We start from the raw sequence: 14,704 nt of genomic DNA on the forward strand, positions 1-14,704 counted from the left end.
AGTTGACCATATGTGAGTGGGTTTATCTCTGGGCTTTCTATCCTGTTCCATTGATCTATATTTCTGTTTTTGTGCCAGTACCATACTGTCTTGATTATTGTAGCTTTGTAGTGTAGTCTGAAGTCAGGGAGCCTGATTCCTCCAGCTCTGTTTTTCTTTCTCAAGATTGCTTTCGCTATTCGGGGTCTTTTGTTTTTCCATACAAATTGTGAAATTTTTTGTTCTAGTTCTGTAAAAATGCCAGTGGTAGTTTGATAGGGATTGCATTGAATCTGTAGATTGCTTTGGGTAGTATAGTCATTTTTACAATGTTGATTCTTCCAATCCAAGAACATGGTATATCTCTCCATCTATTTGTATCATCTTTAATATCTTTCATCAGTGTCTTATAATTTTCTGCATACAGGTCTTTTGTCTCCTTAGGTAGGTTTATTCCTAGGTACTTTATTCTTTTTGTTGCAGTGGTAAATGGGAGAGTTTTCTTAATTTCACTTTCAGATTTTTCATCATTAGTGCATAGGAATGCAAGAGATTTCTGTGCATTAATCTTGTATCCTGCTACTTTACCAAATTCATTGATTAGCTCTAGTAGTTTTCTGGTAGCTTCTTTAGGATTCTCTATGTATAGTATCATGTCATCTGCAAACAGTGACAGCTTTACTTCTTCTTTTCCGATTTGGATTCCTTTTATTTCTTTTTCTTCTCTGATGGCTGTGGCTAAAACTTCCAAAACTATGTTGAATAATAGTGGTGAGAGTGCGCAACCTTGTCTTGTTCCTGATCTTAGTGGAAATGGTTTCAGTTTTTCACCATTGAGGATGATGTTGGCTGTGGGTTTGTCATATATGGCCTTTATTTTGTTGAGGAAAGTTCCCTCTATGCCTACTTTCTGCAGGGCTTTTATCATAAATGGGTGTTAAATTTTGTCAAAAGCTTTCTCTGCATCTATTGAGATGATCATATGGTTTTTCTCCTTCAGTTTGTTAATATGGTGTATCACGTTGATTGATTTGCGTATATTGAAGAATCCGTGCATTCCTGGGATAAACCCCACTTGATCATGGTGTATGATCCTTTTAATGTGTTGTTGGATTCTGTTTGCTAGTATTTTGTTGAGGATTTTTGCATCTATGTTCATCAGTGATATTGGCCTGTAGTTTTCTTTCTTTGTGACATCTTTGTCTGGTTTTGGTATGAGGGTGACGGTGGCCTCGTAGAATGAGTTTGGGAGTGTTCCTCCCTCTGCTATATTTTGGAAGAGTTTGAGAAGGATAGGTGTTAGCTCTTCTCTAAATGTTTGATAGAATTCGCCTGTGAAGCCATCTGGTCCTGGGCTTTTGTTTGTTGCAAGATGTTTAATCACATTTTCAATTTCAGTGCTTGTGATTGGTCAGTTCATATTTTCTACTTCTTCTGGTTCAGTCTCGGAAGGTTGTGCATTTCTAAGAATGTGTCCATTTCTTCCAGGTTGTCCATTTTTGCTGGGAGTTAATTTATTGTCAAGTGACACTACCTGGTGGGGATTCCTGCTCATCCCCTCCCTCAGCAGGCCCCCCTACGCGCGGTTACTTTGAGTTTGTCTAACAGACCATATTTCCTTCAGCCCCTGGTCTCTGCACATTTTCCTTCTACTTGCACCTAACCTGCCCTTACCCCTCTCAGATTTTCAACAGAAATGTCACCTCCTCAGAGAGGTGTATTTAGTTGTCTCCTGTCTCTCCCATTAGCTGAGTGAGTCAGGAGGGTAGGAACCATGTCCATTTTGTTTACCCCTCTGTACCCAGGGTTTAGCACCATGCCTGAGATGTAGTTAGAACTCAGTCGGTAAACAGTCTTGAAGAAATATAGGGGAATCTCTGTGGAACATTTCTTCAGGTGTGAAGAGCTACTTTATAATTTACATTTTAAAATCTCCAGTGCTTAATGATTCCCCAGACGTTCAGTCTCTTGATGAAACAGTATCAATACACTTTTTTTAAAAACTTTTAATTCTATGTTGGAATATAGTTGATTAACAATATTGTGTTAGTTTCAGGTGTACAGCAAAGGGATTTTGAAAGGGAGCCCTTCTCCCGAAGATATAAATACAAATATAGCAGCACTAATTTTAAAGAACCACTTCAGTATCTGACAAGTCTATAGACCACAACAGAGTTTGCACAGATGTTAGCAAATCACTGCTTCTAAAAATGTAATAACGGGAGTCAGAGATTTGTCAAACAAGATTAGTATTAATGTTATTCTTCTCTTAAGTAAAATATAGGTCCGTCAAGACAAATAATATTTTAAGTTAAAATACCATCAAATATCCACCTTTCTTTTGTGCAGTCTCCACAACTTTAGCTGGTTGTGTCTATACTAATTTTCTTACTGAATTTTTTAATCAACACACTTTTAAAAATCTTAAGTAAATACATTTATTACACATGAATAAAAAAATTGAGCGCTGCCTGCAAACATTTTGCTGCTGACAGCTGACATATTTTGAGAAACATGAGCTTGACTTGCTGGTCCCTGCAGAAGATAGGGTTTGGTTACATAGCATACATGCTATTAAGGTTGCGAAGGACAGAACACACCTGATATTCAGCTTTAGTTGTAGAGTATAATCAGTACCACAGTAGAATTAGAATTATTCAGGTGGGGGACACATAGCTTTGAAATTTAAAGAAAAAAAAGTTTTTTACAAAATTCCTGTATACACTAATGAAAGTAAGATGTGTATAATTTTAAAGTAAACTGTGGTATTCTTTTACTCCTCACTTGTGGTTAGCTTTGAGTATATTCTGCTTACTGACTAAATTTCCTTTTTAGATAGGTATATAAACATCATGTGCCTGAGCTCACTTTGTGTTCTTACTTTAAGAAACTTGTGCGGTTTCCTGTTCTGCTTTTAAATACCTCTCAGCTGTAGCCATAAATCTCACATTGTAGCAGATTAAGAAAATATCATGGGAGGAATAACTAACTTTAAGACACCAAAAATAGGTGTTGGGAGTTGGTAATGACTATTGTGTCCTCATTAGCATAAATGTAGTTATATATATGTAGTTGTTTCTAGGGAGAAAAATGAAATTAACTACAGGTTTTCATCTGATACAGGTACACATACAAGAGATAGGTAAAAGTTGTTGAAAACTTGAAATTTCAAATATCGCTATTAAGATGAAAAAAACAAATAGTATTTATTAAGCTATTTATTAAGCTCTAATTATATACCAGGCACTATGCTAAACACTTTATCTGTTATTTCATTTAATTGTCTCAAAAACCAGAAGGGAGATAAGGAACTGAGATAAGGAACTGCCAGTAAGTTGGGCAGGTGAAATTGACACACACCTGTTGTATTCCAGAGCCCGAGCTCTATACACTTTCAATTTCATATTCTAAAAACCATCTTTCACCAAGTGCTCCCGGTATTCCGCATAATGGCGAGGATCTAATAGATAAATTGACCACTGACTGATCTAGTAGATGTGGAAACCATCCCCCTGGTTTCTTTCACATCAAGGCTTTTGCACATCCTTCAAACTCTGGTCTCCTAAAGGTAGAAATAATATTGATCTCACTGTGAAAATAATCAGGCAACAGTTAGTACCATAAACTATCACTAATGATTACCTAAAATTACACAATAGCGAGCAAAGTCACATAGTAACATACTTTGGATGCCGGCTGAAGCATACATACACAGCTACTGGTGCTTCCCGTGTGCTTGCTAAGTGAAACGATGTTATCATTCCAGGCACATGGGCACCAAGGCCTAGCTGGTGGAGTGCAGTGCAAATCACATCAAGGTCAGGGGTTTGATTTCCTTGTAGGCTAGTTAGCTGCCCACCGTCAGAGACAGAACATGGGCTCAGTGCCAGCCGGTTGCACGGTATGTTTGGGTGGATATAGTAATTAGAGAAAAGCATGACTAACATCCACATCTAGGAGAGATGCCTGAGACTGAAGCTAATAAGAATCCACATAAAATGTCTAAAATAGACTGGCTACAGGAAACTTTTTCAGAAGCATCACAATCTGTCTTGTGATGTAAAAGACAAGTATCTCAATACATATTGTTAGGTAGCGGCCCACCTGAAATTTATCCAATGGAAGAAATCTACAAGTGTGGGTGTTATGACAGAGGACATGCACAATACATACATTTAATTTATATAAGTTCCTTTATGTAAATACTTTATATTAAAATACTGCAAGTAAAATACTTTTGGATTATGTATTCCTTATTATATCATGTTTTACTAACATTTTGCATATTCTACTGAATATTGTTTTAAGAAACCCACTTATACTCTAACTTATAGGCTGTTTATGGAATTTTTAAGAGTACTCTGACTATATATAATTTTTGCCTTATGCACTAACTTTAGAGTCAGCCTGCAAGTTAGCGGTGACTCTAGAGCACAGAAGTAGAGAGGTAGATGTTGTAATAACAACCAGAGTAAGAAGGGGCTTTTCGTGGATCTGGATATGTTATAGTTTAAAAACATTTGCAAAGTGTCTGAAACATATCCAAGAGCAAAGATGCCCTAATTATAGACATATGGTCACGGTTCTTTATACACAAACATGCAGAGAAAAGGGAAAGGTAATTTATTAACCAATAATGGCTTGAGAGACATGTATTATTTTAAAATGCATCCACCAGAAATCCATCTGCAGTATAATTTGGCTTCCTAACTTTCCGAGTCTACGTAGCAGAAAGAAGGCGGCTTCCTCTCTACATTGAACCACTGCAGGTTACTCACGCAGTTACTGTCATCTGACTTGGGTGTGTCATTGTCCAAGACCTCTCACCAGGTTATGAACCTGTTAAAAGGCCAAGTGCTTTTCACCTCTGTATTCACTGTAGTGCCTCAACTGAGAGTAGCGGGAACTCAGAAACATCAGATGAATTTTTCTGGTTCTTGGATCAGCTTGCTTTCTCATGGCAAATTAAAAAGTGATTTACTCGTCTGTAAATCAATCTCTTGTGAGTTTGGTTAGCACAAATTAATTTCCCAGAGTTTGATTCCCTTGGGTGAAGTGATAAAATTAGATTTCAGTGGAATGTACATAGATCAGGAGGGTACAGGGGACAAAGTTTCTAATAAATTCCTGTAAATGAACGGTATGTTTCTCCAGTGCATATCAATGGGATTTCATGATAAGCTAACCCTCTTTCTGTGCCACATCCGCTGATGTTTTTTCACATCTCATGATGTCCAAATAGGAATAAGGGTGTAGATTTCTTTTTATTTTTGCCCTTTATTATTATAGAAAGACATAACTCTCCACTTCTTGAATGGTTTTAAAGGTATATAAATATATTAAAGGAAGAAAATATAATCTCTTTTTAGAATCTAGAGATTTAAACGATTAGAACGATAAACGGACAAACCTAATAATTTTATTTAGCAATCCCTAAAGGCAAGAGGCAGCAAATTCCATCTTGAAAGTCCCAGCAAATCTGTGATCAGTATCCTGTGGGTGTAGTTAGCAGTCTGGTGTTTTGAGAAGGAAAATAGTGGTTTTTAACTGGCTCATTTCTGAGTTACATCCTGAAAGGAGAGGAATGAACTTAGAGCCAATATTAACAGGTGGTAATTAAATTATGGGTTCTGCATGCTTAATGTCCTAGACTAAGGCAAGATGAGACAACTGAGGCCATTAACTTTAATAATTGGAATCGGTATCTCTCTTAAGTAGTATTTTATAGCACATTAACAATGGTTGATTAGTATTAAATCAGAAAACAAACTGTTTTCTTACTAAAGCATGTTTTACTAATTCAGATCCATACCTATACATTTAAATGTGCAGTATAATTTATGGGAGGCAATGTCTTTTACAAAGGTAAAAAGAAAGATAAATGTAAAACATTTGTCAAATTTTAAAGTCAGTATCTCTTGACGGCCCGTGATTGGCTACCTTTAATTATAAAGAACTGGGAACAAGAAAAATTTAAACATTTAATTTTATTATTAAAGCTGAAAAATTCCCAATTGAAATGTTTATTATTTTATGAAGATTTTATGCCATCTGACTTAATGTTTTAAATACTAGGCGGTTATTCCACATTAATTGTATAGCAGTGCTGTAGGCATCATGTACGAATTACATCATAGTAATGACAGTCCTCTTTCCAAAGAGTTTTTTGTTTTGTTTTGGAGAACATTTAATGAACATTTGCATTTGTAATACTTTCAGACATAACTATTACCACATTGACTTTGAAATACTTAATGTCATTTGCTTATATTTTGGGTTTCTGTTAAACAATCCCAACCTCCCCTGAGAGGTCCATTTTGTTATGACTCGAGTGAACATATAATTTATCTGCCAAACGTTTGGGGAGTGAAAGGGGATGCTGTTATTAAAAATAAATATGCCAGGACAACAGGTGTAAACCAGGATATATATCACCCAGTGCAGTAGTAGACTATTACAGTATTATAGTAGAATAGTCCCTGAATTATTATACTCCCTGATCACCAAAGCAATGCATCTGTGGAGAAATGCTTTCAGGATCCCTGCTTGGGATAACTGGAATGCATGTTTCCCTGAGATCTGGGTCTCCCTCACCTCCAAGTCACTGGATGTGTTTTTGTTGTTGTTTTCACTTTGGTGCCTGGTGCCCAGCACATGAAGATGAAACGAGTGGAAGCTCAGGCCCCAGACTAGGAGAGGAATGTGCTGGAATTGTGCAAAGGGCGGGGGGGGGGGGGGGTCGGAAATGAAGGGAATTGCGGGCTGAGGACAGGGAAGCTGGGCTCTCCTTCCTGTTTAAACTCCAAGGGAGAGTCTCTTATGGGATTGCCAGAATTTGAGCCATTTCCGCCAATCTGGTGTTTTACTCAGTACCCACTCAGAGAAAGACAACGGCCATTCCTAAGATACTACCGATAAGGGATTAATATCCAACACATACAAACAGCTCACACAGCTCAACATCAGAAAAACAACCCGATTAACAAATAGGCAGAAGAACTTAATAGACATTTTTCCAAAGGAGAAATGCAGGTGGTCAACAGGCCATATGAAAGGATGCTCAACACCCTTAATCACCAGGGAGATGCAAATCAAAGCCACAAGGAGATATCACCTCACAGCTGTCAGAATGACTATTATCAAAAAGAACACAAATAAATGTTGGTGAGATTGTGGAGAAAAAAGAACCCTTGTGCACTGTTGGTGGGAATGTAAATTGGTGCAGCCACTGTGGAGAACAGTAGGGAGGTTCCTCAAAAAACTAAAAATAGAGCTACCATATGACCCAGTAATTCCACTCCTGGGTATGTATCCAAAACAAACCAAAAACAAAAACACTAATTCAGAAAGAGACACGCACCCCCAGTGTTCATTGCAGCACTATTTACAATAGGCAAAATATAGAAGCAACCTAAATGTCCATCAATAGATGAATGGAAAAAGAAGATGCGGTATATGTGTACAATGGAATTATTACTCAGCCATAGAAAAGAATGAAATAATGCCACTTGCAGCAACATGGATGGACCTAGAGATTATCATACTAAGTGAAGTAAGTCAGAAAGACAAATACTGTGTGATATCACTTATATGTGGGATCTAAAAAATACCACAAACTAGTGAATACAATAAAAAAGAAGCAGACTTACAGATAACAGAGAACAAGCTAGTGATTACCAGCAGGGGAAGAGAGAAGTGGGAAGGGGTAATATAGCAATGGGGAGTAAGAGGTACAAATTCTTAGATATAAAATAAGCTACAAGGATATATTGTACAACACAGGGAATAGAGCCAATATTTTACAATAACTGTAAATGGAGCATAACCTTTAAAAATTGTGAATCACTGTATTGTACACCAGTAACTTACATAATATTGTACATCAGCTGTACTTCAGTAAAAATAAATAAATAAATAAAGTTAAAAGAAAAAAGAGAGACCATTCGTAAGAGTGGTGAATGTTTAAGTTCAGCAGGATTCTGGAGGGGGGAAGGGACGGATCTGGGGTTTCAGCACCGCCCTCTTCAGTTCACCTGTTCTCCCCCATTCTGCTGCTGGAGACTGTGTTTTGAATCAGAAGGGGTCAACATTGATAGGATTGAAGGGCCAAGGAAGTGGGGGGGCAGGTCAGGCAAGAGGGGAAGGAGAGGGAATTGGGAGAACAGTAGTGGATTTGGCCCCAGGCACAACAGGTTCTAGAATTTTAAAGTGGGGTAGAGAGAGGAAGTGCTTCGTCTGAGAAGCCTGTGTGCATGGGGAGCTGCAGGTAGGACAGTCACAGAGATGCCCCTCTGTCTGGACATATAACCTATAATTAATCTATACCTGTCTGATTCATACGTATTTTAGACAGGTCTGTAATCTTCTCAGAAAAATAACAGCATGAGTAGACTTGCTCAATTTTTCTCTTGTTCCAGTGATTTCACAGCAATACCTCTTTGCTCCCAGAAAAAAAGAAAGGTCTTGTAGCTCCACATTATCTTTAAATGTGCTTTTATTGTGTGCTTATCTGCACTACGGTCGTTCAGTGTACAGACCCCGTGGTGCATGCACAATCTTTAAAATAGGGGGAAACCACGTAAGGAAGTTAAATTAGGAAAAAAGGAAGAAAATCAAAACAGAGTACAAATAGCAAGGTTAAATTGAGTGCTGTTAACCCCCTGCTGACACCAACTAATAGTGCAGGAGCAACAGTGGGAATCTGAAACAGAGGTTAGTGTTGGGAAATTTCAGCTCATGACAGTTACAAATGAAATATATTGGCTAGTTTTTCTTCCTAGGGTATCCCTTTAAAGAAGAGTTCAAAGATGATACTCAGTGTATATCCAGTAGAAATAATAAAAACTAAAATAATATCTTAGTCTGAAGTACCCATTAGAACTCAGGTGAGTTTTCCCCCGCCTTTAAAAAAAGTAAGATGTAACTTACATACAGCAAAATGTGTAAACGTTAAGTTTTATTTATACATCATACAGCTCAGTGACTTTTAAGATAGGAATAAACCCGTGTCATCAGCAATCAGATCAAAGTTCTGAACATTATCACCATGCCAGAAAGTTCCCTCATGCCTCTCAAAACCATGTCTGTTATTATTCAGAAGTTTGATTCTCTAGTTATTCTCAATTCGCCTCCAGTTCTATGTCAACGACCATATCAGTTTCACAGGCATAGGCTTGTTGCATGTAGTTGCAACAAGCAATTGCCTTCTCTCCCCAGTGTGTTTCCAGAACACTTCTCTTCTGCTGTTGGCCTTATTCTCTCATATCCAGTTAAATGGAAAACAGCTCTTATTTTATGGATAAGTAGGTAATTAAATAACAGTGACATAGTTGCCTTAGCAGAAAACTCGCTACTTTGAGAATATGGGTAATTGAGAAAATCTGAGAACAAATCAGTGACATTGAATGAAAAATATAAAATATCGATAATACTGTATGTAGGGTATAGGTATTTAACATCTTAAAACGCCATTCATTAAAAATATGTTCATAACTGGTTGTAGATTTCATCACATAGAAAAAGTGCTAGTCACACTCTAATTTAATAACTAGTGTATCTTTTGAAAACTTAAAACTTTATAAGCAATAGCCACATTGATTCTTCTTTTCTGCTTTCACTTCTCCTCTCTTCCCTTTTTATGAGAAAGTTACACTCAGGAAGTTTTTGTTTGCCTGTTCATCTTCCTCCTGGCATCTTCCACTGGAGGTGTTCTTTGGTTGTCTTCACCTTTTTTTCTTCCCATTTCCAGAACTCAGCAACATCTTTTCTCTTTATATTCAAATAAATCCAGTAGTTCCACCTCCACCACTGGTGGAGCTTAGGATTTCCTCATTCTACAACCCCGGTCCTTAAGTATCAAAATGCCGTTCTCACAGCTCCTTGTTTTCTCACCATATCACAGAGCACACCTATCCATTCTTCCTTTCACACCCTTCCTATGAAAATAGAGTAAACATTTATTTAGAAAGCTTTTAACACTCATGAATTTGCTTCTATCCTATTTCCTGGAATACTTTATATATAAAGGCTACATATAAAAAACCAGGGCATTCTGTTCCTAGATTCCCGTGTGGGGTTTACTTTGTTTTAAATTTAGTCAGTGTTTCTTTAATCATCTAAGTGAAGACTATTGTCTATAGCCAGTCCATTTCCACATTTTGTGTGTTGATGATTAGCTGCTGGGTAGCAGGGCCGGGAGCCCACTGCGCTCAGGGTGAGCACAGCCTCGCTGGAGCGAGTGCCACAGGAACGGCCTTGACCGCGGCTCAGGACAGGGACAGGCTTAGGACAAAGACAGGAAAGGAAATCTGGCAGGAAAGTAATATAGAACTGAGAAAAGACGAGAAGTTGTACAAAGAATGTAGACAGGTTAAGAGAAAAAATTAACGATGCAGGGTCATTAGGTTCACTGAAACAAAGCAAAACAAAACAGACCCTGCTTTTTGAAAACTAAAAATAGAATTACCATATGATCCAGCAATCCCATTCCTGGGCATATATCCAGAAAAAACTATAATTCAAAAAGATACACGCACCCCTATGTTCATAGCAGCACCATTCACAATAGGCAAGACATGGAAACAACCGAAATGTCCATCAATAGATGAATGGATAAAGAAGATGTGGTACATGTATACAATGGAATATTACCTAGCCGTAAAAAAGAATGAAATAATGCCCTTTGCAGCAACATGGATGGACCTAGAGATTATCATACTAAGTGAAATAAGTCAGACAAAGACAAATACTATATGATACCACTTATATGTAGAATCTAAAATATGACATAAATGAACCTATCTATGAAACTGAAACCGAATCACGGACATAGAGAACAGACTTGTGGTTGCCAGGGGTGGGGGGAGGGGAAGGGATGGAGTGGGAGTTTGGGATTAGCAGATGTAAGCTCGTATGTAGAGAATGGATAAACAACAAGGTCCTACTGTATAGCACAGGGAACTATATTCAATATCCTGTGATAAACCATAGTGAAAAGAATATGAAAAAGAATGTATATATATATGTATAACTGAATCACTTTGCTGTAGAGCAGAAATTAACACAGCATTGTAAATCAACTATACTTCAATAAAAAATTTTAAAAATTAAAAGTAAAAAAACCCCTGCTTTTGGTTAAAAAAAAAAAAAGATGGGGAAACAAAACGTGGAAGAGAGCAGAAACGTGTTCTGGGGGCTGAGTTGATAGAGCTTTTGAGGAATTTTCACAGCTCTAAAACAGTAATTAACAATGGAAAGAGCTCGTATTTTCCACTTCCTACATGAAGCTATTAGTATCTAAAGAGGCAACAGATATAAAATATCGAAGAGATTTGGGAGGCTTGTTTTCCTCATTAAACTTTGTTTTAATGGGCCTCAAAATTCTATGACAGATTTTTGGTCAGGTTGTTTCCATGAGAAAGTACTGATTTAAAAAACTAATAACTTAAAACCGCCACATTCACAAACAAATGGTCCACAAAACACTCTCCTTTTCCTTCTGAAAGCTTAATGATGAACTGTAATCATTAACCACTCTTTTACTGTTAAACTTAAATGGCCAGTAGAGAGAAACAGCTCTGAGACCGTTCTTCCACCACTGATTAAGACTCAGGTGGCAAGTATTAGGGATAATATTCACTTAGCCTTCTGAGCTTTCTGGGCAGACTTGGTGACCTTGCCAGCTCCAGCTGCCTTCTTGTCCTCTGCTTTGATGACACCCACAGCAACTGTTTGTCACATGTTACAAACAGCAAAATGACCCAGAGGAGGGTATTTAGAGAAGCCGTCAACACACATGGGCTTGCCAGGAACCATATCAACCATAGTAGCATCAGCAGATTTCCAGGATTTAGGGCCATCTTCCAGCTTCTTCCCTGAATGGCAATCAAGCTTCTCCTTCAGCTCAGTAAACTTGCAAGCGGGGTGAGCTGTGTTGACAGTCCTGCACAGATGCATGGCCAGCACTGATTTGCCCTGCATGGCTCAGGATAATTCCCTGAGCCGTGAAGCCACCTGCTTCCATTGGTGGGTTCTTCTGCTGTTAACAGCCATGTTGCTGTTGCCGTGATGAACATCTTTGACAGACATGTTCTTGACATTGAAGCCCACGTTGTCCCCAGGAAGAGCTTCACTCAAAGCTTCATGGTGCATTTCAGCAGACTTTGTTTCAGTTGCAAGGTTGGCTGGAGCAAAAGTGGCCACCACGCTGGATTTGAAAACACAAGCCTCCATGGGGACAGTACCACCTTTGCCACCAGTTTTGTAGACGTCCTGGAGGGGCAGACACAGGGTCTGTCAGTTGGATGTGTTGGTGGCAGGATACAGTCCAGAGCTTCAAGGAGTGTGGTTCCACTGGCATTCCTGTCTTTACCAGTGAGTTCCCATCCCTTGAACCAAGGCACATTAGCAGTTGGCTCTAGCATGTTGTCACCATTCCAATCGGAATTTGGCACAAATGCTGCTGTGTCAGGGTTGGAGCCTGTTTTCTTAATGTAGGTGCTGACTTCCCTAATGATTTCCTTGTTTTTCTTCTGGCGGCAGGGTGGCTCAGGGGAATCCACCTTGTCAACACTAACAACTAGCTGTTTCATACCCAGTGTGTCAGCCAGACGAACATGCTCACAGGTCCGCCCATTCACCTGCTTCGCATTCACCAGTGCCCGCGTCAGCAAGCAGAACAGCACAGTCAGCCTGAGACGTGCCCGCCGTCACGTTTTCGATAGTCTCTGCGTCCTGAGGCATCAGTGATGGTCACATCACACTTGCTGGTCTTGAATTTCCACAGGGAGGTATCGGTGGTGATGCTACACTCGTATTCAGCTCTCAGTTTATCCAAGACCCAAACATACTTGAAAGAGCCCTTTCCCATCTCCAGCAGCCTGGTTCTCAAAATTTTCAATGGTTCTTTTGTCAGTCCCATCACCTTTGTAGATCAGATGGCCAGTGGTGGTAGATTTGCCCATATCTGTGTGTCCAGTGAAGATGTTGATTGGAGTTTTTTTCTTTCCCATTTTGGCTTAGATTTGTAGTGGTTTTTTATGACACCTGTTGTGGTAGTAAACCTCTTGCAAAAAAGTGAGAGGATTTTCTGTAAGGTGATATAAAGTTAACCTAAAATTAATCTGCAATTCCCAGTGTAGAAGGTTGATTTAGGGATTAGGGGCCTAAATAAATATGACTATAGCTGCAATTACACTAACCAGGCTAGAATTGCAAAAGATCAGTCCTCATGCTTTGTAAAAAGATCACTGGATGCAGTGAAAGTGGAATTTCTCCCTTCTGTACGTTGCTACCCAAGTAGGCAACTCAAGGGACCTTCATGCCTGCCTCTAATGCAAGACAGACTGCGTTCAGAGCAGAAAACCAGACCTGATGGCTGGATGGCTGGCTTCAGCATGGAAGTTCCCATATTTCTAAGAGCATATGCCAAAAGTATGCTTAATGCCTCAGCAGGTTTGGTAGCTCATGGGGCTGGAGGAACAACCATAGCGCTAGTCTCTGGGGACATGTTATACCAAAAATAAGATGGTATGTACGTGAACCGATAACTCACAGGAATCTGACAGCTTTCAAGAGTGTAATCCCATTATTTTTCTTAGGAGAGAATGTAAGAAACCAAAAGATCTAAGCCTGAAAGCTCAGTGACACCTTATGGCTCTATCTGTGAAATGTATCATTATTTGGTTATTCATGCTAGAGGACAGCAGTTTTTTAAAAAAACCAAGGCAATAAAGCAATAACTTCTGAAGTTTTACTCATCTTAAGAGGCATTTTTCTAGGAATGCCATTATTCCTGGGACCACAGAGTTCTATGTGCCTGACCTAACAGGCTAATTTTAGACTCCTTCCTCCTATACCGTTTGATGTTGAAGAGTCTTTTTTTTTTAACAATAAAAACAGCATCTTTGACCAAAGGCCGTGATCAAAGCTGCTCTTTGAATGAGAAATAAAACTTTCAAACAACTGGAAATTCACCATCTGAAATTCCAGATTCTGCAGTTATAAAAGAGTAAAATATCTGTATTTCCTCCTTCAACTCATGAATATATCAAAGCTGAATCTTGTAATTCTAGAGTAATGGGTTATAGAAAAATACACATTGTAAAATAACTGCAATTCCAATGGCAATCACAAGTTCCATTAAATAGACACTTTTATAATAATAAGCTGTTAGTATTAGATTTACTTCATGAGGTCAGGTAGTTTTTTAAAACACTACTATATTTTATGAGGTTTGTTTTAGAAAGCTAATTTCATTAATTCCACATCTTTCCTTCCCTTTTGAATCTTGAATCAGCTGAGACGGGGGTATGTATTTGTGGAATCTCAATAACAAACAGGAGCAAGAAACATTTTTACTAGTTTCTTAATAGACAAAGTGTATAGAAATCTAGAAATGTATTCCTACAACTGTGGACTGATCAAGTTTTTATGAATTTCATGTTATATGCACCAAAAACTGTATTTTAAACTCTGAAGTGGATGCTTCTTTACACCAAAGAAAGACATTGGAGTGCAGAGCACAAACGTGGGAACTAGAATGGCTTGTCTTAAACTGTTAAGACGCTCCCCACCTGTGTGCATTTCCTCAGTTCCCTTCTCCATGACGTCAGGATGATTGACACTAACCTTGCTGGGCTGTGGGGAGGATTACTCTATGTACTGCCATGTAGGGCGCCTGTACAGAGTAGGAGCTTCACAAATGCCAACTCTCACCACCATCATC

At 38.6% G+C, this 14,704-nt stretch overlaps 1 protein-coding gene and 1 pseudogene across 2 annotated transcripts in view; one reads left to right on the forward strand and one right to left on the reverse strand.

Moving 5' to 3' along the window:
• LOC133093739 (ubiquitin-conjugating enzyme E2 E2) overlaps nt 1-14,704 on the forward strand; it is a 364,710-nt gene that overhangs the window by 112,371 nt on the left and 237,635 nt on the right. The gene's annotated exons all lie outside the window — the stretch shown is intronic.
• LOC133093738 (elongation factor 1-alpha 1-like) lies at nt 11,614-12,989 on the reverse strand (annotated as a pseudogene).

The sequence above is a fragment of the Eubalaena glacialis genome, chromosome 6, assembly GCF_028564815.1.
Source record: "Eubalaena glacialis isolate mEubGla1 chromosome 6, mEubGla1.1.hap2.+ XY, whole genome shotgun sequence".
NCBI classification, from domain to species: Eukaryota; Metazoa; Chordata; class Mammalia; order Artiodactyla; family Balaenidae; genus Eubalaena; species Eubalaena glacialis.